Source organism: Pinus tabuliformis, chromosome 1_2 (assembly GCF_031772625.1).
Source record: "Pinus tabuliformis cultivar Carrire ecotype Pingquan chromosome 1_2, CPIR1, whole genome shotgun sequence".
Lineage (NCBI taxonomy): Eukaryota > Viridiplantae > Streptophyta > Pinopsida > Pinales > Pinaceae > Pinus > Pinus tabuliformis.
In genome coordinates, this window is record NC_142298.1 from 54,360,514 (window position 1) to 54,384,828 (window position 24,315).

Sequence of the window (24,315 nt, forward strand, 5' to 3'; positions counted from 1 at the left end):
GCAGGCTATTTTTGGCGCAAAGTCTATTTTTAGACTATGTCTATTTTTAGACATATGGATCGTGGTCTATGCGTTGCAGGATGTTGTTTATGGATGATTGGTCACGTTGGGAAAAATAGATGGACTTCTATTTTTGGTTCACAACAGAGTGATCAGAGTCTATTTTTAGACTGCCAGGCTAAAAATAGAAACAGTCAAATATTATTAGCGCTTAGTAATATTTGGACTCTAAACATTATCTTATTCTCTTGGAGCACTTCAGTTCGAGCTACGGATGTGGCACATGCAGCTGACAGAAGGAATCACGTGGTTTCTTATGTGTTAGTTGAGCTATTGCATGGAGGACTTTAGTTAGAACTCATGCATGTGAGTTCTGTGGAGTTGGATGTGGAGTTGATGGAGTTGTGTTCAGTTTTACTTAGTTGAACTAGTTGTATTTAGTCTAACTAAAGAATACACTAGTGATGAGTTGTGTGAATTAAATTATTAATTAATTCACTAATTATTAACTCATAAAGCAACTAAAGAATACATCAGTTAACTCAGTGCATGGACAGTTCAATAGAGACAGGTGTTAGAGGTAAGTGAAAGGGTGAGTTGTGACTATCAGTTGTGCATGAGATTTTGCACATGCATGGGATTGAGTAATGCTAATGAGGACTGTGTAGTGTGGGCCAATACCAAGGCAATTATAGCTTGTGCTCACATGATTTTGGATCAGCCAAGGTAAATAGGAGTTTGGATCAGGCATTCATCATTCATTCTCTTGCAGGATTGTGCAGTGGAGGCAGGCAAAGTAGCGGTGGAGATTTGAACCTGTAACTTGTTCGGATCTGAGCTAGTTTTGTGTGTAACAGGTGGAGATAGTACTGAGTACTTGTAAGGAGTATTGTACTATGTATTGTTACATGTTCTCAATCATTAATATACAGATAGTGTGGGGTTTTCAGTTGTAAGCTTTCCCGGGTTACATACTGTGTTAATGTGTGCATGCGATTGATGTTTCATTGTTTTTGATGCTGCTAAATTGATGATCAACATAGAGGAGATTATGTATTGTGCATGTATTCCGCAATAGTGTATAATCGGGATAATCTCTATGAATAAGTGTTTATTTTTCAAAATTTCTACATCATTCACTAACATATAACATTCATTCATTCATTCATTCATTCATTGATCATAGACACAAAATACTTCATCTCAAAAAAGTTATCATCAAAAATATTTTTTCATAATATGGTACATTATGTTCCTAATGATATAATTAGTACAATAATTTATTTTTATTTTTCTTTATTTTTGATATCCTGGTCATGTACTCTCAAAACACGTCAAGGTTGTCGCAAGAGGGGTGGATCATCAATTGTAACAAGAAATAAATGTTAAATTGATATTTTTTGTTATTATTATTAAAAATATTTCATTAACAAAAATAGCCTTAGAGTTTTGTTTACCTCGTGCACTAGTTAACATTGTTGGAATGTTTTCCCTGTGTTCCTCTTCTGGTAGAGGATCTTCATTTATGACATTCTCTACCATTGAAAGTTGGCTCATGTTGGTTGTATGTTGTGGTGTTATCTCTTCCAAAAATTACTATATAAGAAAGAAAATTATTTTGTGATTAGATAATGTAAAAGTTAAAACACAAACATTCATAATTGAACTTATGACATAAAAAAAATCACTTTAAAATATGGTCATTACCTAATATCTCTGAAGATGTTGGTTGAATATTTCGATCGTGTATTTAAACTTAGGAATTTTATCTCTAAGGTGAATCAAACGAAGAAGTCCTTTGTTCGTTCTAACCACAAGATTATTGATTAGTACAATTGGGTCAGGAGGAATGAACAACTCATCATAAAACCAATTAGGATCATTGTGTTCATGTCCCCTAGTCTACATATTTCAACAAAATAAAATCTATTTCGATTATCTAAATAAACGAGCAATATCATATTAAGTTATTTCAATTATTTAAACAAATAATCTCCTACCTTCTTTTCAACCCTTACCTATATTTATGAAATATATCTTCAATTAAAGAAAATATTTTACTTTCCAGTCATAAACAGATTTAATTTGGTAGCCCAAACTTCAACATGATTTTTAACAAAATAAGTTGTGATGAAATAACTTCACCAAAATTCCTTTATTCCTTTCACCTACAAAATGATGATGGAATTTTCCTCATAGAGGGTATTTCCTCCTCTTGAAATTATGACTTTCAAATGAGAAGAGTTCCTCCTTTTATAGTTTTCATATACCTACTATCTCTCAATAAAATGTATTTAGAAAATACTAGAACCTCAATAAAATAGTTGAAAGAAAGCCTTATAAGCTTTAAGGTGTTACCTCCCAGGCTCTCACTTGGTGTAAAAGTCTTGAAGCAAAAGTTGTGAGATGTCAAGTTCACTTTGAAAAAGTACCCACTGTTACCTAGGTCAACTTTAGAAATCTAAAAGGCATAATAAAATCACCAATATGCACCAAAGGAATCTACCACCCATGAAGAGAAAAACTCGCATCTTCCAACTCACACCTTATAAATGGAGAGAACAATTCTAACATGGTATCGATGCTTTGGTTTGATTGGAAGAAGCACGAATACCACTCCTTGAAGAAGACCTAAGATTGAAGTTTATGATGATACCAAAATTCCTCTTGGCACACGTTTAAATTGCAGAATCTGTGGTAAAATCTGAAGTCAATAGAATGTGTAAAGAAATCCAAAGTTTGAACTTCAAAGTGTTTAGAAACATAACCTATTAACAAGTTGGCTTTGTAGAGATCAGGTTCTTTAGTTTTATAGGTAATTATTTGGAAATAAAAACTTAGTATTTTCATCCAATATCCTCTCCTTATAAACTTATGGCATGTATTTGTACCACAATGAAAACAAAACATTAATGAACAAATTAACATTCAATAAATTTCATATTGTTGCACATTAATTTACATGATTGTTCAAGGATTAGATACATTGATACTAACTCAATAAAGCCAACATGGACCCTACTTTCAAAAAATCAACATTGAAGATTAAAACTTTTGTCAGACCAGGTTGATTAGTACCACAAATGAAAATGGAACACTAGTGAACAACTTAACATTGAATAAATATCATATTGTTGGCACATGATCTTACATGACTGTTCAAGAATAGACTATGTCAATACCAACTCAATAAAGCCAATGTGGACCTTAATTTCAAAGAATCAACCTTGAAGAGAAAACCCTTTGTGAGAACCAGGGTTGATGAGTACCTAACTAGCTTAGACTTTCAAACATCCCACAAGTTATTTTAAAGTTTTCCAACATTAAGAAATGGATAATCATCTATCTTTATAACTGCTTGATCAATGAATTGATTCAAAATTTGATGGATAACGTCGGGTTTGCTATGTATTTGGGTGAATTGAACCCTCAACTTATTTCAAAATAGTTGTTAATTTTTCTGCTTTGACCTAGTCTACTGAACCCTAAACAACTAACACTGCATGAAATGGATTGTTACATGGATTAGTTTTTGTCACTTTATTAGCCTCTTTAGGAAGTTTTAGACCTCCTCCATGCCACAATGGCTCAGAATCTTGTCCTAAAGCTTCACCATTCCATATTTACGTTTTCTTCTTCTCAATCTACTTGGCTGCTTTCGAGCAAGGAGGCCAAACACCTTGTTTACAAGCATTTGCTGCAAATCAGTTTGACGAGGACCAAAAAAGAATAATAAAAATAAATCATTCTTAAATTGGTGGTACTTTGGTATATTCATTAGTACTATTGTAGGAGTCATTATAGTCATGTATATTCAGGACAATGTTAGATGGGTCTAGGATTTGGCATTCTTGTTGTAATAATGGTAGTATCATTGTTTGTCTCCTTGCATGGGACAAGATTTTACCAAAATAAAATTCTTGGTGGTAGTCCTCTCACTCGAATTATCCATGTATTTATTGAAATATTTCACAAATAAAATGTTTTAGAGAAAGTAGTTTTCATTGAGAAAAGACATGATCTGAAATAGCAGTCAAGAAGACAATATATGTTTGTTGATAAATTTAGGTAGCCCTCTTTGGTTCTTCCCAATTCACATTTAGTGTTTTTACCCTTATATTAAATAAAACATGGGAAATAATTGCCACTAAAATTACTTTACCTTTCTAAAATTGGCCAATGTTGCAAATCAAATTTATTGAAGTCTCTGGTTTTTCCTTATGACACGTGAAATTTTGAAGCTCTTGGTAGTTGAAAGAATCCTTTGTTGGAATAAAGGAAGACATATTCTTTTAAGGATATAGGAAAATATAATAATGTTTGTTGACCACGAATATGGTGCAATGATCCTTAAGTCCTAATTCTATTTTATTTTAGTCTTTTCATTGTTTCTTGTTGTTGGATTACTCTGTTATGGCCAGTTTTAGATGAATTGATAGATTTGGTATGGATATCCTCACTCTTCTATTTCACGTTTCTTGAAAGAGAAACAATTAAAGATGAATTAGACTATAAGTGAAAAACAATCCATAATTGGTGACTATGCACAGTCCAAGAGTTTGAAGGGGTGAAATTTTCTCTTGGGTTGTCACCAATTTGGATGACATACTTGATTTTTGGGGTTGTCTTTGCATAAACTTTAACTTTTTTCACAAAACAGGGCAGCACAATGGATAGAAAGGTTGGAACACGTTTTGATATCCCTCCTACAAGCCTACAATGTTTTATTATCCTATATGTTTTTCTATTGGTTTTTGTTTATCACCGAATCTTTGATTCAATTGATAAAAACTTGATAAGGAATGAACGGGGTATAACTTTGCTGAAGAGGATAGGGAACATACAACTGGAACATACAACCTCGTATGAAATTGGAAGGTTGAGGACATACCTGCAAAGGATTTGACCCGACATTGTTCTGACCCTGTGTTCCCATACTCCAATCAAACTACTCTTACAACGATGAACCCTCACAAAACAGTTTGAATGGATCCAGTAGTTCCCAAAAACTTGGATGGATTATTCCAATAAAAATACTCCTAGAATGGTGAACCCTCGTGAAACAGTTGGAATGGCTTTGATACCTCCTAAAACCCTAGATGGCTTATTCCAATCAAAATACTCCTAGAATAGTGAACCCTTGAGAAATAGTTGGAATTGCTCTAATACTTCCCAAAACCACTGATGGCTTATTCCAATCAAAATACTCCTAGAATGGTGAACCCTCACGAAACGGATGGAATGGATTCGGTACTTCGTAAAACCATGGATGGCTTCCAAAGCAAAAGCCTTCAGAAATAAACAAAACACCAGCAAATGAACTAGGGTAAAAAATGGTGACCAAAACGATGAGTTTGCAATTTCCCCGAGGATTCCAACTATGAATAAGCGAAGCCAAGACTCAGTACTCCATTCCTTTTTCCATAGGACTTAGTGCTCCATTTGTTTTTCCACAAGACTCAATGCTAAAAAATGACAAAACGATTATTTAACCTAGTTAAAACTTAATTTTAATTTTATATATGTTAAACATTTTATATATAATATTTTATATATATCTATATATCTATATATATATATATATATATATATATATATATATATATATATATATATATATATATATATATATATATATATATATATATATATATATATATGAAGGTGTTGTCTACCAAGGCCACAATGTTACCCGGAAAGCCATTTTTCACCAGAATCCGACCATTTTTTTTAAATCCAACCATAGGAGTGTTTAAATCATTCATTTTTATGGTGGAAATGGATTCAACACCATAAAAAACCCTTGTGGCACCAAAAATCCTGAAGCTTGACAACTGTAACCTAGATTTCCCAATATTTATGTCAGATTTTTGTTAAACTCTTTCCAGAATTTCCACTATTGTCTGGGAAAAATTGTGGCCTCATTAGACTACATCTAGTTATTTTAATTTTTGATGTTAACACTTGTATATATATATATATATATATACGACACTTAGAGAGTTAAATTTGTGTTGCTCCTGCAAAGTGGGAATAACAGTGGGATTTGTAACTTTTCATAGTTCTTGGTATAACATGTTAAAATGATTCATGGCATTGAAATTTTGAAAGAAAATTAATATATCTAGGCAAAAATCTATGTTGATGTAAAAAATAAATAAACTAATCACGAGAAAGGTTGAGTTTGTTACTCATTAACCAGTCCTATCTCATACAATTGACAATGAGAAGTTAAATTTGTTAACCATATTCGATAGCCAAAATGCCCCATGATGACAATTTTTCCATCAAATTCTATCCCTAAGTGGGAATATTATGGTGATCCTCAAAAATAGCATTGCAAAATTGCAAGCCCTTCAAAACTCAAAAAATGAGACACAAAATGATAGGCAATTATTGGTGGTATTAGAGATAATAATCAATTTATAAATTACCAATCATTAAGAAGGATATATCTACTTATGATCTTGCATATAATAGTTACAATGACCTTGTGCACTCTCTAAATCACCTTCTTGTGAGGATTCAACAAAATCATTCAAAAAAAAGATGTCACCAACAAAATCCCTTCAATATTTCATTATGTGTCCTAAAAAAGAGAGCAATCCCAACCTATGCAAGTGTTTCAACAACATTACAGAATCATGGTATTAAGCACAGGATCACTTCGCCCTACCATCCTCAAGCGAATGGGAAGGTTGAAAGCACAAATAAGGTGTTAGAACAAATCTTAATAAAAACAATGGCTACTAATCGCCAAGATTGGGCCTATAGGCTCCCTGAAGCCCTATGGGCTTATCGCATCACTTGGCGTAATACCACGGGATTTTCACCTGATCAGCTTGTGTATGGTAAAAGCCCCATTTTCCCAATCGTTTGAGATTAAGACTCTTCAAACAACCCGAGAAGTCAGATTGGACCACCTTTTTACTTTGATTTTACTTTAAGGTACAATTGTTGTTACCTTGAATTACCATTGTTTATCCCTCAAGTAACAATTTTTGTTCCCTCAGGTATCAACAGCTGCAACCTATACATTCTCTTGTATACATTTGTGCCTCTTGGGACATGCTTTTTTATATTATCCTTTAATTTGTTGTTTACTTTGTTTCGTTTTTATTTTTCCACCTTTTTTATTTGCTTTTTACTTTATATAGTTGTTAAGTTACCTCGAATTACCATTGTTGTTCTTCTAAAATAACAATTGTTGTTCCCTCAAGTAATAGTTGGTGTTCCCTCAAGTAACAACTTTTGTTTCCTCGAAGTCACAATTGTTGTTCCCTCAAGTTAAAACTACTCAATAGACCCCTCCCCCTTCCCTCACATCACTCTCAATATTCCCCAAACCCAATTTATCTGTTATAAACTATTTGAAAGCAACATAGTAAGAATCAATCATATATAGAAATTACTAAGAAAAAAGTATTTAAGTTAAATGGAAGAGAAAAAATATACAACTGAAAACATATAAATGCATATCTCGTACATTACAACATTTCAATATCATTAATCCTCTTCTCCATCCATTAAAGCAACATTTATGTCATCGAGTTCAAAAATGGCATTGAAATGATAAAAAATTTCAACATCATCCTCATTGTTATGATTTCCAATAATCATATCATCATCCATATCATCATGACAAACATCATCTCCTACATTTGGTCCAACTTCTCCAAGTTCTTCATCTGACAGTACATCATCAAAATCATATTCATCAAGAAAATTGTCTCGAACATCTTCATGATCTGACACGTGATCATCAACTAATTTCTCCTCCACGCCATCATCCTCTTCAACATTATCATATTCTTCTGGTACATTATACTCTACCAGACTTCCTCTTGGATCATATCTAACAACATATGACCAACCCGCTCTACCTGGAACCTCTGAGTAAAAGACTTGTTTACATTGAATTGGAAGAACATAGCGATCTAATCCTGGCTCAAATGACCTTGTATTAACCATGGTAAATCCATTAGCATGTTGAATAATAGTTCTATCGATATCATGTTCATTCATTTGTAGTCTATACCATTTCACTTCAAATACAACTAATTTGAAGGACTCAAAGTCACACTCAAGTATGTCATCCTAATACCCATAGTATCAATTTTCAGAGACTTGTGGTCGTGTGCCACTTCTAGAGGAAAAATTAGTGACCTCGAATGTTTTATCTATCCCACAATCATAATTTTTCCTCTTTTCATCCAACTTTTTGCTGCGAAACTTACGACCTTTGTACAACACAGTGTTGTGGTGTTTCAACTGCAATATGTCAAACACATAAGAAAGGTATTGACAACTAATAAACATATTCATATATATAACTTGGAAAGTATCTAACAAAAACACACCTGCATTTACATTAATAATATATTATTTATAAAATAAATTAATAAGATATTGTAGGCTGGTGAAAATGCATGCTTTCATGTTTATATTTCAAACCATTTGCTAACTCAATTTATCTATGCATAAGATTGACATCTTGGGAACGACGAGCTTCTTTAACCAATATAGACACCCCTTTCCATGATAACATACGATGATATTTTTCACATCTTTGAATCCATGGCTTCATCTAATCAATATTGTTTGCAATGTATAAATGTAGTGCATCCCACTCTCGACCAATTATATCAAAAAATCATAATTCACCAATAAATATTAGTTATAATGGTCAATATTAATAATTGATGAAAGAATAAAAATTAAATAAGTATGATATACACAAAAATGAAAAGTTATATGTGTGTGTGTGTGCACGCATCTTATAAATATCCACATTAAATATTTAATTATCTTTCACTTTTTTCGTTCTACCTTTCCCCAGTAGGTGCTCCCCTTCAGATTTTTTTATGGATTTCACATCCCAAATATAATCCAAATGCATATTTTTTTCTAGTGTATGAAGATAATGAGTAATGTACACCATGGATTGATATGCCATATATCCAGCCTCCACCATAGAACCCTTAGGACGTGCTCTTTGTCTAACCAAAGATGTCAATGATTTTAAGTGCCTCTCCACCATCCACATTGACCTTGTGTGTACAGGTCCACACAATTAAATATCCTAAACTTGGTGTATGAGGTAGTGTTCTTGTGCATTGAAAAATGTTGGAGGTAGATACTTTTTCAATTCACACATTAGCCAAGTAATTCTCTCTTCCAATGCTTTATATCATCTTTATGTATTTATTTCAATGATAGCCATCTATAGATGATGCAAGAAAATAAGTACACTTAAACAAAACATAATATATTATATTACGAGTAAAACACACCATGTCATTAAGTTTATCAACAACTAATTGAAAAAACACATGGCATATAAATCGCTACCTACCTCATGTATTTGCTAAGATCATATATAACTTTTTTGTTGTTGTTGTTGAAGTCGTCTAGGAGAGAGAGGTAGAACATACTAGAACAATAAAAAAAAATCGTTATTTGTTTAATCTAAAGAAAAGAAAAAAAAACCCATAAATACGTATATATACCAATATAGAAATATGTATAGCAAAATAATTACCTATGCCAATCGTGTGTTTTTACCCCACCAAATTCACCTTTTTTTGTTAAGATATTATTTATGTTTGAAGAAAATCTCGTGGGAAATTTAATTCTTCGAATGACCTATTTTAGGTCATCACTTTGCTTCTCTGTTAATAACCATAGAAGGTTATTTCTATTTCCATCACTATTTGATCATATCCAACTCTTCATTGCATGATTGGCTTCCACAATGTCATTACCAATTTTCTGGATTTTTTCTTCATCCCTCCTACCATCTATGATCCGGAAAAACATTTTTGTCACATTTTTCCTAATATGAATTGTATCAAACAATTGGGTTATTCTTAGGTGCTCATAGTAGGGAAACCTCATGAATTGAGTAGGATAAATTTCCATTCCTCATGGAAACCCATGTCCTTCACGTCGACAATTTCTGTTATATTGCAACTTCCATAGGTGAGGTGTAATTATTCATAGTTTAAATCTAGTCTCTTCTTTCCCATTGAAAATATGATTTTTAGTAGCACAATACATGTGGTTCTTAGAGAGGAAGTGCATATAATCATCAAACACCTCCTTTCCTAAACTTTTTGAACAACGAGATTTCATCTTAGGACCACAAACTAGAAATGTAAATTTACCTTTAGTTTGAAGGCCTGCAAAAGATAGACTATTGTCAATTATAGACGAAGGGATTGTTTAAAATACATGCATGATATTATCTAATTGAAATAATTATATCCAATTAAAGTGCAATGGAACAATACTTACCACAAAAATGTGCCAGTCTTGGGACATCATGAATTGTCCATACAAGTATTCCATGGAATTGAAATTGCATCTCCCTTATTGGTTTACAAATGTCATACATAGCAATGCCGACCCATAACTTCATTAACTCTTCGATAAGAAGCTCGATATATACATTCATATCTTTAACTTAGTACTTACCTAATTATTTGAAATTACACATAATTACTACTATGATATATGCATAGGTAAATAAATAAATATAACATATTATGCAACAAACAAGATAAATGAAAATGTTACATTAATATTCAAAAAATTAATGTAAACAAATACCTGAAACAATCATTGTCAACATAATGTGCTCCCTCTTTATTAACATCCAAAGAGGAAGGTTATTGTTGATAATAAAAAAATGGCCACACTTAGTAAATAGACTTGATCTCTCCAAATGGATTAACATCTTTAGCTCCTGATAAAAGCCTAATATTACGAGGTTCATGTTTAAAATGTGGCCATTTGTCCTCAATTTCCCTAAATGCATAACCATCTACAGGTATTTGAACAAAACCATCTTCACTTCTCTTCCATGCATGGAAATCCGTAAACTTTTCTATGCTTTCAGACCTGAACAATCCTACAAACGTGGAATTATGGGAATATGACTAAGAACCTTTTGAGGCACCTTTTTTGTTATTTGACCAGTTCGATATCTACTACTGTTACATTTTGGGAAATTTGTTTTCTATGCATGTTGTCAATAATATATAATATGATCATTAGGAAATTCATCTATAGCTTGATACTCCATTCCAATTTCATTCATAACAGCACATAAATCTCAGTGTGTGCGAGGTAACTCATTTGGTACTGGTAACAAAAATTCTCCTAACAATCTAGTACAACATGAAAAATCACTAGTTAGTGTAAAAAATATTAATCATAAATATTGCGTTCTTATTTTACACATTAATTAACACTAAAAAAAGGAAAAAAACCAACCTTTCATGTAATGAAACATATTACATTATACCTTAGGATCTGTGTCATACTAGTGTTTGAAAAACCATTCGAAACCTTTAAGTTCACCAACAATAATGTAGCAGAGAAAATATTTTCTCTTAAGCCTTCATAAAGTCATGTCAATGCCTTCTCTAGCACATGTTCATCATCACAATTCACATCACCAAGCATGTCTTGGATCAATTCATTTGTCCCATTATCTGGAACTATGTTATTAATGTCATCTTCTTATCCAATGATTTTCCCCTTCATCTAGAACTATGTTATTAATGCCATTTTCTTGCATAGCATCATTATCTTGAGCTAATTCAATATTCTCCCATCTTCCTCAACTTGTAGAACATCATTTCTAGCACTAATACTTGGTGCAATATTCAAATCACAGTACCTAGGGGGCCACCTTGACTTTATAATAATTTCAAACAATCATGTGAAATAATTAGTCTGCAGAAAAATATTATAACAATAAAAAATTTACAAATATGATTAATATAAATAAAATATATATAATGATTCAATATAAATAACAACTTACCACCAGAAGATATTCATTCCCCCCTTCAATGTGCCCATTCTTCCTACGATGTTTATCATCTATTTCATATGAAATTCTCCACAAACATCTACACGTGCAAGAATTGCAAGGGAAATAACATTTCCCATCATTGACCCCTTGCGGATTAATTGATCCCCATTTAATTTTATTTCACATTCTTCCTGCACCCAACTACAAAATAATTATATAAAACTAAATATGTTTTTCGCTAGAAAAAAGGACCTTATAGACTTTCAAAATTATTGTAGTGATAGAAATATGTTGCAACATCTCTTACATGCAGGATATTTACATATTTATTTATCATCGCAATTGTGATGACAAAGGACTAGTCAAATTCAAAGATGACTAGTCAAACAAAATGTTGAATTAACCTCGGGGTGCAAAAAACCATAGGTTGTCGCAATTTCTACCTCATAGTCCATCGCACGTGAAATAAACAACAATATTACCTTAAATTATTATTGTTGTCCCCTTAGGTAACAATTATTGTTCCCTCAAGTAACAATTGTTGTTCACTCAAGTAACAATTGTTGTTCCCTCAAGTCACAATTGTTCCCTCAAGTCACAATTGCTCCCTCAGGTCTTAGCTACTGCAACCTCTAAATTCTCTTTTATACATTTGTGCCTCTTGCGACTTGTTATTTTCTATGATCCTTTAATTTCGAGTGCTATTATTCATCCTGATTTCCTTGATTGTATGTTATACTACCACAAATACATCAACCCTAAATTTTGGTGACTATGTTAATTATCTTTCAGGAAAGCATGCACATTTTGGCAATGGTAACTTCATATATTTGTTGGTGGTTATAATTGAATGAGCGACAAGTTCTTTGATTTAACTATCATTCATCATTTCCTTCATTTATTGTTATGATTGGAACTATAATGTGTTCACAAGAACTAAGATGTAAAGGAACACATGCAAGGTTATAAGAGTAAAGCTCTTAAGGAGTCTTCTTGTTCATTTAAAAAAAACACCTATTTAGGGTAACTTAGTTAATAGACCTAGTTTGAAGGCTAAGGATTTTAAATTTGGTATTAGAGCCAGTTAAAATTCTAGGGTCTAGGGCCTGCACGCTTGAATTTCGAGGTAATTACATTTTATTTGTTTTGGCTAAGAGTTGAAATTTCAAAAATATGTATATATACTCAAAGGAAAAATATGTCCCAAGAGTATGCATTACAAAGAGCATACTTCGGTTTGGTGTTAATGCTGAAGGATGTCTATTTTTTTCAATACTATCAAGACTTAAAAACATACCTATCCATTTGAAACTCATGCTATGTGGGTGGGGCAAATTGTATCAAAGATTGTAACTTTGGAAGACAACATAATACTCTTGTCCGCGCCAGTGAACTAAATCCCCATCGAATAAATGTTTAATAATTTTAAAGAGTGACTCGATTACTACATATATTGTTGTTACATGTGTATTTTCCTCAATGACTATGTTTATTGGTTCATCCTTGACCTTTCCACTCAATGTTTTATTTTTTCAATGAATATATTCTACAACAACTAGCGAATGAGATATATGCTAAAAAAACTGATATTTACTATCTAGCTATATTTTGAATCTTGTTAGGTACGAAGTGTAACAATGGTATTGAGAACAAGGTGGATATATTATCTCAAGAGGACACAAGTTATGGTAATTACTCCTCTTTAGATCAGGATGCATAGATGTCAGTATCTGAACATATCAAGTCTTAAGGTTTTATGCTAGAAATATGTAATAAATGCCTGAAAGTTTGTTTTAATTTATTGACAAGCTTAATGCATAATGGTTTATGGATTAGGATTTTATATATTTTCTCTTATAAATAGCGAAGTTGCTGAAGTGTTAAAGGGAGGGCCTTCATGTTGTAAGGATAAGTGGATGCACCAAATTGATGAGAGAGTTGCTTGTATAGTGGTTGTATTTCGGTGGTTCAGGTTCCTCTCTGTATGAGAATTGAAGTGACCACTTTGGAGTAGCACATTATAAATGTATTCCTCTGTATGGTTTTTCACGCATTGGGAAGATAATGCAGTTTTCTCTATAGGTGGTTTCCTTGCTCTAACCTTAGCGTCCACCTTTTGTGTCGTTGTTTCATTGTTAGCGCGTTATACATCTAAGTGTAGGGTTCATATTGGCATTTATTTATGCAATGTGCTTGATTGTTTACAATATTTTTAATGTGATATCATAGCCATGGTTTGTAGGTTATGCCTTTTCCTTGTCACAATGAAAAAATGGGAATTTTGACTACCACATAAGTGTTGTTAAGGGCACAGTGTATTTTTTTTTGGTGACACAATTGAATTTGAAATTTCAGACATGGTGGGTATCCATGTATACTTGTAGATGTGTAATGTTGTTGTCATCCCTTCCTCATCAATTGAAGCTTGGTTGGGTTACTATGTAGCAAGGCTTTGGTTGTGGTTATGTGTTGTATGCCATATAATATAATTATTTCAATTTTCTACTTACACTAATTAAATGGAGCTTCACTTTCACACATGTAGAGGAGCTTCATGTCTAATGCCAAGGTAAAAAAAAGAGGCATGCTTCCATTACAGTTTTGGTGTTCATCTTGTTGTGTTCCTTGAATGCAAACTTTTGCATCTTCATTCACTGATATGTACACACTACTAATGCATAATATTAGAATATTGTTTTTATATTGCAACTATAATCTATCTTTTCCCTTGTACATCATATGCCAAAACGTCTTTTGCAAAAGTCCAAAAATGATCTATTGGATTAACATTCTTAGCCCTGAGCTATTAGATTCTATCCTAAACTGCTTTTCACCATAGATTCTCCAAAAAACAATTAAGAGCATTGCATATTTAAATAACATGATAGATAACCTAATACTAATGAAGACTTTAAATTTATTCCATATCCAGGTTGACCTAGTTGTCATTCAGTTCTTCGAGGTAGAGAGTTTGTAGAGGAGCGACTTCCTATTCTTCTTCAACAGTGGAATTGTTTTTTCATTTTGCACAGAATTTACCTGCATCTCCATGCTATCCTCATTTTTTGCGACATGATCCCCACCTGCTTCAACATCATCGAACAACACTATGTTCTCTATCTGGAAGTTCAACATTTCATGGGCTAACTACAAACAATATAGTTTGAGCTTTTGGGTACCAATTCTCTATGACAAAAGCTCGCTTTGAGCTTGGGACTCCATCAAATTCATCTTCACATGCCTGGATATGGACTCACTGAAGAATTCCAAGGAACCTATCATTCGTGAGATCATATTTCCAAATGCATACTTCGCATGACCATTGTCATTCTCCATCTTCATTGAACTGAGACAAACCAGACTCTTAATTTGACAGAGGAAGATTAATTTGACAAAGGAAGATTATGCACCAAAACTCTATATGTTTACATAATCATTGGTATCCACTATATAATGACGAGGGAGCCTAACAATGTGAATTAAGACCATTGCAATCACCATTAATGCTAACTTGAGTTGTAGGTATAAAAATGTAATCAAATAAATCGATTTCCATACTAGAAAGGATGTTACCCCCAGGAAAACTCTGACTATCTCATGCATTCACACATGCAACCTGCTTTTCTACTCTAGGATTGAATAGTTCACACATTCGAACACCTTTAAGAATGGAGATGATATATTCCAATCTGACTTAGGCCCTTCAAAGCATGACGTTCTCTATCCATATGTCAGCATAAACATGATCGCCCAAATCAATAGAAGGCCACCACCTAACTCTAAGCATTATTGTAGCGGTATTGCTAATTTATTGAGATTCCTATTTGATTATCGATAAGACCAAACCCATTATTCTTAAGTTTTTAGAGGCATATAGTGAGAAAATAATTTCCACCCATTGGATCTTCATTAACCTTAGGGTGCCAAAAACCATCGATCATAAAAAATGTGACCACAAACGCAATTCATCACAAGTTCGACTCAAAACATATTTTGTCTAACTTGCCAAAAATTGCTTCTTTCATCTCAATTACGACACATTAGAAAAAATGTGTCACAATTAAAAATAACGATAAATATTTTGTTATAATTGCAACGAACACTGGTACCAAAACTAAAAAAAATTGACATTTTTCTTAACCTTTGCGACAGTAAGGGCCATACCATTAGACTATGTCATTGAAATTTAGTCCTATATGTAGTAGTGCCACCTTTGCACTTCTTCTTCCCCTCCTTAGAAGCATCATGTTTCTCCTTCTACTTCAATCCACTTGATTTACATTTCTTTAGATGCATGTTCTTCAGGTGCTCTGCATGTCCAATAGCCTCATCCACTAATCTAGGCTTCAAAAACATTAGTTTCTACCATAAATTGTTGTGTATAACCCCCATATAATTGAGTAGTACATCAAGGTTCTTTGGGTAGATACCTAGAATTACATCCATCTTGCTAAATTTTGTGGTATACTCTTAACGCTCGACACCTTCTTCTACCTAAAGTAGTGCCACCAGATCCACTGATCCTCTACATACCCAATAGTGTAAAATTGTGACTTTATGAGGGTTTTAAATTCCTCCCACTTAGTCACTAGAGGATATCTTTCCAACCTCAAGGTCTCCATGTGACTTTCACATCAGGTTAGGGCATGGCCCTCTAATTTTAGTCACATAAATGATATCTGATGTTGTTCCTCAATATCATGGACATTTAAATACACTTCTAATTGGTCTAACTAGTGATTTATCTTCAATTCATCGATATCACCTTGATATGGCTTGATATTGACCTTTTCTTACATTTTTAAAAGGGATTGTGAATGGTTAATGACACTCACACTGGGTTGATCTCTTTTGGGTCCTTTCTTTAGTTGGTTCTCTATTTCTTCCCGATCTCTTGATCTCCCCTCTAATCAATCCTTTGTGTTAAAACCCCCAGCTGCTCCCACTAGCCCAAGTTTATTTTTCGGGAATGCATGAGGAGATTCATTTTATAGCTTATATCTGTAACTTTTGCCTCAAGCTGCAAAAACCTCTCATCTGCAGGATCAAGATGGTTATTCATAGATTTGTTAGCCATGACTAGGGTTTTTTGACTTTTGGCTTAGCTGATCTAAATACCTTGTAAATATACACAATATACCCAAACAAACCTACTATGATACCAATATTATCCGTACATTGTCTTGGATATTCCACTGGACAATTCATCACAACAAATATGATAAAATTATATTTAAAAATATGAATTATACACTATTAGGGTTTTATTTCTTTTTAGAATTTGGATCTATAGATTACATTAATTACTTATGCATGTAAATTAAAATTATGCATGAAATAGAGAAAAATGAAATAAAAACTCACAAACCATGATTTGACACAAGATATAACCTGGGAAACCCTTTTAGGATAAAACCCAGCTAGAAAGTGAGGCAACTTTACTCTTCTTCTATGAATAGAAAATGGCTACGAGTACAAAGAAGTAAGGATTGTGGGCCATGGGATATGACACTGCACAAATACTCTCTTTGTTTTATCTCCATATCCCTCTCGGTTATTTTTCTCATCTATGGAAAAAATACACTCGAAAATAATGGAACCCCTTTTCCTCCTTGTGGCCCGGTTATAACACAGCCTGATAGGCTACTAGTGGTTAGTTTTGACTACCTCAACTCTTAACTATAGTTACAATATGGACACTTCCAAAGTACTCTTCATCATAATTAGGTGGCTAGCCCCTTTTCCATGAGTTATTGGGGTTGGTGTGGCATCCTTTCAAATTATGGTGGTGAAAACAAGGTGGTCAACTTCTGAGTGGAATAAATTTTGCATAAAAACTTCGACTGAGGCTATTCTTGCACCATTGGAAAGGTATCTTTGTGTAGAATACAAAAATAAGGTGCAACCATTTAAGTGGTAAATTTTTACCCCCAAAAAACATCATTTGATGCCTCAAGATATTCCCAAAAAAAATTAGACCTAGATTTGTCAAATTGGGTCCCATTGATAAATCATATTTTGATCTTATTCCTCCATATTTTCCACTCTAAAAGCATCAATATGGATTCAAAATAATGTATTGATCTAGTATGGATTACACCTCCCCATTTTGGTAGGATTTTGGTCCCCAAAAGCTTCTACTGAATGAGGTGAGGAAATGTTTCCTCCACTTTCTCTCAAGTGTACCATTTAGATTTTCCTAGAAGTTTTCCTTTCAACCCAATCTACCAAAGGTCATGCTACCCCTGTCTTGTCGTTCTAGACCTCTTCTGAAAAAATGTACCTTCTATTAACTCTGCCTGAGCATTTGGTTCCAAATATTCTACATAAGGTAGGACATGTTACTCTTCTTGATCTAGCATGGAAGCATCATAGAGCTTCATATTCTCCACATTGACAACTAAGTAAATGCACATGTATGGGGATATACTCAGTTTATAGGTGTTATCTCCCACCTTTTCTAGAATTTAAAAGGGACCATACAGCAGAACCTTGATTTCTTATTAGGACCATGCAATGTCTCTTTGTTCAACTATAACTGTACTTCATCTCACACCCTTAACGACTTCTTTGTTCTGTGTTGATCATGCTTGGCCTTGTATGTTTACTATGAGTTTTGCAGTGTCTCATGTACATGTATATGTATTTTCGTAATATTTTATATAAATTTTTGGCCCTCAAGGCATCTCCTATAAGATCCTCCCTCGCTCCTCCTTTCTACACATATGCAATATCCAAAGGTGAAGGAAGCAAATATCCAAAACAAGTTCCAAATGAGGACTTACCAGTAGAAGTGTGAAATTTTCTATTATAACAGTGTTTTATATACACCATATTTTAATCCTAGGTCTCCAGATGCTTCTTATTGTAACCCCTCAAAAGTTTCACCGAAGTCCTATTGACTACTTTCATTTTCCCATCTGTCCTAGGATGGAATTCTCTAGACCTCTTCAACTTTGTGTCCATATTCTCCCACAATATCATCCAAAATGCACTAATAAATATCATGTCCTTCTCTAAAATGATGCTCTTTAGTACCGCAAAGTGCACCTAAACTTGTCCAAAGAATAATTTTGTTTCTTCTTGCCTGTTGATGGTATTTTTTATAGGGAATTAGAACACATGTCTTGTTGAACCTATCAACTGCCATGAAAATGTAGTTGTGTCCCTTCCTAGCTATTGGTAAACCTCCCACAAAGGACATGGAAATGTTTTCCTAGAAACAAGTGGGCATAGGTAAGGGATGATATAGACCCTCTTTCCTATTACTAGGCTTACTAGTACAACAAATCATGCAACCTCTTATGACCCTAGCTACTTTTTCTTATGTCTTGGGCCAATACACATACCTTTGCAAGTTGGCCATTGTCTTCCCCACACCAAAGTTGCTTGCAACTTTGGAGGTGTGGGCTGCTTTGGTCAGCTACAAACGCTCACCTTTAGGAGAAAATAACTTATCCAACCTATAGAGTAAATTATCCTGGAGATGGTAGTCAATGTTTTTGTCACCATTATGCACATGAGTTTGGTTCTGCAACTATTAAAACACCTCCTTGAATTCCCCATCCACCTAGTATGCCTCTTTGTATGCATAATGGGTGAATGGCCCCATGTGCATCAAAGTTCCCAAAGTTGTGATCTTTGTTTTGGGTGGCCTCAAAAGCATGTTGGCAAACATTTTTGTGTTTCCCTTCTTGTACTTGATCACTAAATGAAATGGTTGTAGAAACCACATCCACTTGTAATGCTTGGTTTGTTGTAGCTTACTCTAGGCCTACAGGTAATGTAGTGGTTGGTGATCTCTGTGGATTATTGTCTAATTTCCCATCACATAGTGCTTCCACTTCTTCACATCTAGCACCAAGGCATAAAGCTCCTTTTCATAGGTAGGGTAGTTAAGAACTGCCCCATTAAATACTTTAGAATGGTAGCATAAAGCCCTTCCTCCCTGCACCAAGACCGCTCACATAACATACCCACTCACATCTATCTCAACTTCCTAGGGCTACTGAGAGTTTAGTGATGCCATAACTGGTGCTTTACTAATCTTCTTATTTAATTCCTCAAAAGCCATTTGATAACCCTTTCCCCTCTATAAAATCTTGTCACTTGTTATTATGGCATGGAGTGGTGTTGCTACTGTTGAAAATTAGGCTATAAAATTCCTCTGGTATTGTGCTACCCCAATGAAACTTTAAACCTCATAAACATGATTAGGAACCTCCCGTCTCATGATGGCCTCTATCTTGGCTGGATCTATTTTCAACTCTCCTCCACCTATCATATACGCTAGATACACCAAATAATGTTGTACAAACTGACACTTTTTGAGATTTTCTAATTGGTAGTGCTTCTTTAATGTCTCCAACACCTACGTCAAATGTGAGATATGTTCCTCCTAGGTAGCACTGTATACCAATATGTCGTCCAAATAGACAATAACAAATCAATCTATAAAAGGGCACAATATATCACTCATTAGCCTCTTAAATATAGTTGGTGCATTGCATAGGCCAAATGACATGATGAACCACTATACAAACCTTGAACAATGTAAACTATCAAACGGGAACTATACCGAGTACCCGCTTTTTTGAGGTAGCAAAAAATCATTTGATTTTGAAAATTGTTGATTCAGAATACACCTTTTTTTAGCATATTTTTGACACTTTAAATTTTCTTATGTACCAAGTATGAACTTTCTTTCTGAATATTAGTGATTTTCATGCTAATTTTGAAAATAGTTGATGCAATGTCAACTCGTTTCTTTACAGGACTTCTTTTTGACACTTTAAATTTTCTAATGTATTAAGTGTGGATAATTGTTTTTAAATGTTCGTGATTTTCAAGTGGATTTTGAAAAACATCAATAATTTTTTTTAAGGCATATTTTTGACACTTTAAATTTTCTTATGTCCTAAGTATACATAAAAAAAAAAAAAATTAAATGTTGATTATTTAACCATTTTTCAAGGTTTTTTATTCCTCTTCATGTTTTTCATCGTAAGATATTTGGTTTTTAAGGGTTTTCCAAATTTTTGTTTGCAATGTCTTTTTATAGTGAAATTTTTTATTATTTTTACAATGTTTAAAAATAATAATAAAAATAATATTTTGAAGTTAAGCTTTTTTTCCTATTTATATATCGTTAATTAATATTTCAATACACATAAAATAATTGTCACTAAAAATTAATAATTTTAAAACTGGACAAAAAATACACATTTTGCATATAGATATAATTAAAAAAATATGTAATTTAGGACATCTTCGCTAAAAATGACATGTTAAAAAAAAAAAATGATGGAAATTTTGAATTAAAAAATGGGAAAAATTACAAATTTTATGCGTTTTATATAAAAAACAATGATATTTGAAAAATAAAAGTTCCAAAAAAAATGATTCAGATAAAATTTGAAGTATAATAAAACATTATAAATAAATAAAATGTACAATTTAAAAAAACAGTAAAAATCATAAACATAAAAGTTTTAAAAATAAAAAATACAATCAAGTTACAAAAAAAATATTACAAATAAAAGAAGAATAAAGAAAAAAAAAAAACAGAACATTAAAAAAAAAATTAAAAAAATTAAAAAACAATAAAAAAAGACATTACAAAAAAAACCATTAAAAAAAGAAACATATATAATTAAAAAAACATATATAATAATAATAATAATTAATAAATAAATAAATCTTCGATGGGGGTGAGGTGCTTGAAACACATGGAGGAGGAACCTCATGTGTGAATAGAGGTGGAGTGGGGTTGAGGGATGGTCCTTCTAATCCCTTCGCCAAAGCGCATGTAATGGGAGTAATATCAGCAGGGTGGCAACTTGTGCGAGTATTAACATCGCATTGGAGTTTGGGGGTGGCAAATGGTTAAGGTGTGGGAAGATGAGGGAGCCCGACATTCGTATCTGCGCTCTGGTCTGGTGCTTGACCTCGCGATGGCCTCTGGGGAGAAAATGAAAGCGTCGTAGGAGGTTATTGGGTAGAAGTGGTCTGTGTGTACTCCTCCTGGGCATTCGCTGGAGCAATGTGCCAAGCTAGACCCTGTTATAAATCCTCTTTGTTATTGCCTACATGCGTAAGGATGGGAAGTAGGTGAGATGAGACCTCTTCCATTCCATTTCCACTTGGCTTATGGTAAGCCTGTTTTCTTAGGTTAGAAGTGGAAGTTGGAACCAAAAGTATAGGAAACTCCATGGATGGTAGCTGAAAACTGCTTCAATTTCCAATTTCGTGACCTCCGACGTGGGCACGATGGTGTTTGGTAAATTGGTGGGTGGTCTTTGCGAGGCAAATACGGAGGCTGGTTGTCGCCATGGGGGAACCTATGCTCAAGTGCCAGCTACTTTGTCTTCTTCTTTCTTTTAATTTTCTATGCTGGTGTTGTGGGTGGCGGTATTTGGTTTCTCTAGTGGTGGTGATCTTTTTCAGGTAGTGGGCGGTGGTATTGTGTTTCTCTCATGTGGTGGGTGGTGGAATTTGGTTCCTCTAACAGTGGTGTTTGGTTTCTTTGGTGGGGGGTCTGGCCTGTGGATTTTGAACATGACGATTCACCATCTCTACCAATTATGAAACCCCCTGTGCGGCGTGGACGTTCCCCCTCCCCATCCACCCTTGGTCCTACGGATGTGGCAGACTTAACAATTGCCACTAGGGCTCCCCGCCAGGGTGGCAAGACCATTGGAGGCACCTAATTGGCTAGTGTGGGAGCATGTCGAGGAGGTAAACGAGGTTCTAGTAGTGGTGGTGGTGGTACGCGGGTTTAGAAGCCAAGTCATCAGGGTGGAGGAACCCGGGGTGGCAAGGGGAATCGTGGGCTTGGTCAAGCATAAGCGAATGAAGGGCAAGGTATCCAACATTGTTTCTTGGAGAATTTTAGAGCACTTATCAATAGCCTGATAGAAATATTGGAAATAGCTAAGAGATTTTGTCGTGAGGAGCATGCAGAGCAGATGGCAATGTTTTACGAACTGCACTATTTTTAGTGCCAAGTCCGGGAGAGACTGGTGGTGGTTTGGCGAGGCCAAAATCAACTAATCGAGAAAGTAGAAAAGCTAGAGACTTGGCTAGCGCACTTTGAAGGGCACATCTATTGTGAATTCTGTCCTCCACCTCCTCTGTGAACAACCCTGGACAACCCTTTTTATATGGAATTTGCATCTACGGATAAACACATTCTCCCTTGGTGGGTAGCTACACCTAAAACAACAGAAAGAAAGTAGTTTAACCTTTTCCTATAGTAGATAGATGAGATGAAGGAACTTACTTGTAATTTTTCACTTCCTTGATCCACTTTGAATTTCTCCCGTCGCTCCCACTTGAACTAAATCCGCTCAATAGGTACCTATGTCAATAGAAACAGAAACAACAATGATCGAAGAATACATGATCTATCTACTATAAACCAATGGAATCAAAAACATTGAAACACATAATCATCATATATATGAACAAGAATATGAGAAAAGGATTAAAAACTTTATTAATGTAGAAGGAAGAGTTTCACCCAATACAGTTTGATCTTATGCCACTCATCCAGCTTCAGTCCAACCCTCGTCACACCAAAAGCACACCAATCCAGTAGTATAACATTACTTGATATGAACTCAAATCTCAAATCAACAGTATTTCCTTACAAACTTCAAATTCTAGCCCCCTGGTCACTATGATGAGTGCTCAATTTATAAGAAATGGAGGTGGTTTTGTCATAAATGAGGGAATTGAATGGCCTTCCAAACTTGGAGTTAGTTTCCATGGAGCAAGGGATGATAGGATAGGAGGTTAATTGATCCTTAGCCTATCCAATTTCGAGCTCATAGGAGGAGATAAGAGATGGGATCCTTCTAGAATGATCTAGAATCAAGGAATATTCCCAGAACCTTATGAAAATTTTGCTCAATCTCGCCTAGCACAGGTCAAAGAGGGCCTAAGTGCACTGCAATGCAGGCCTAAATGGGCCTGCCTGCTCTGTAGCGCATTTACCCCTAACCAAGGTTGTGTTGGTGTCCCAAGGAGGCATTTCAGCAAGGCTTTAAGCTAGGAAACTTTCATGGAAGGAAGCATTCAATGTGATGACTTGTTTAGGGCATGTAACAACTGAATTAGGGTTTGATGAGCCCTAATTGTACTGATCTAAGTGTTGGGAGTGATGTGCCCAAATAAACCTATAACAACCCTGCCTCCATCATGTCGAATGACTAGTATGCTCTCTGGTGTTTTTATGTTTTATCTGTATTTTGATGCCTCTGGCCCTACCATTTATGGACAATATCCCTAAATAAATATTATAAGAAAAAATATTATAAAATCAATATAACAAATTTTTAAAAAATTAAAAAGAAAATTGAGCCCTCAAGCCCCTTGGCGGGCTCAAGCCGATTCTCATAATTGAGCTGGGCCTGCACCCGATTCTGAGAATCAGCTTGAGCCCGCCTAGGGCAGTGGTTCCTCGGGCCCCTTGGTGGCCTCAACCTGAT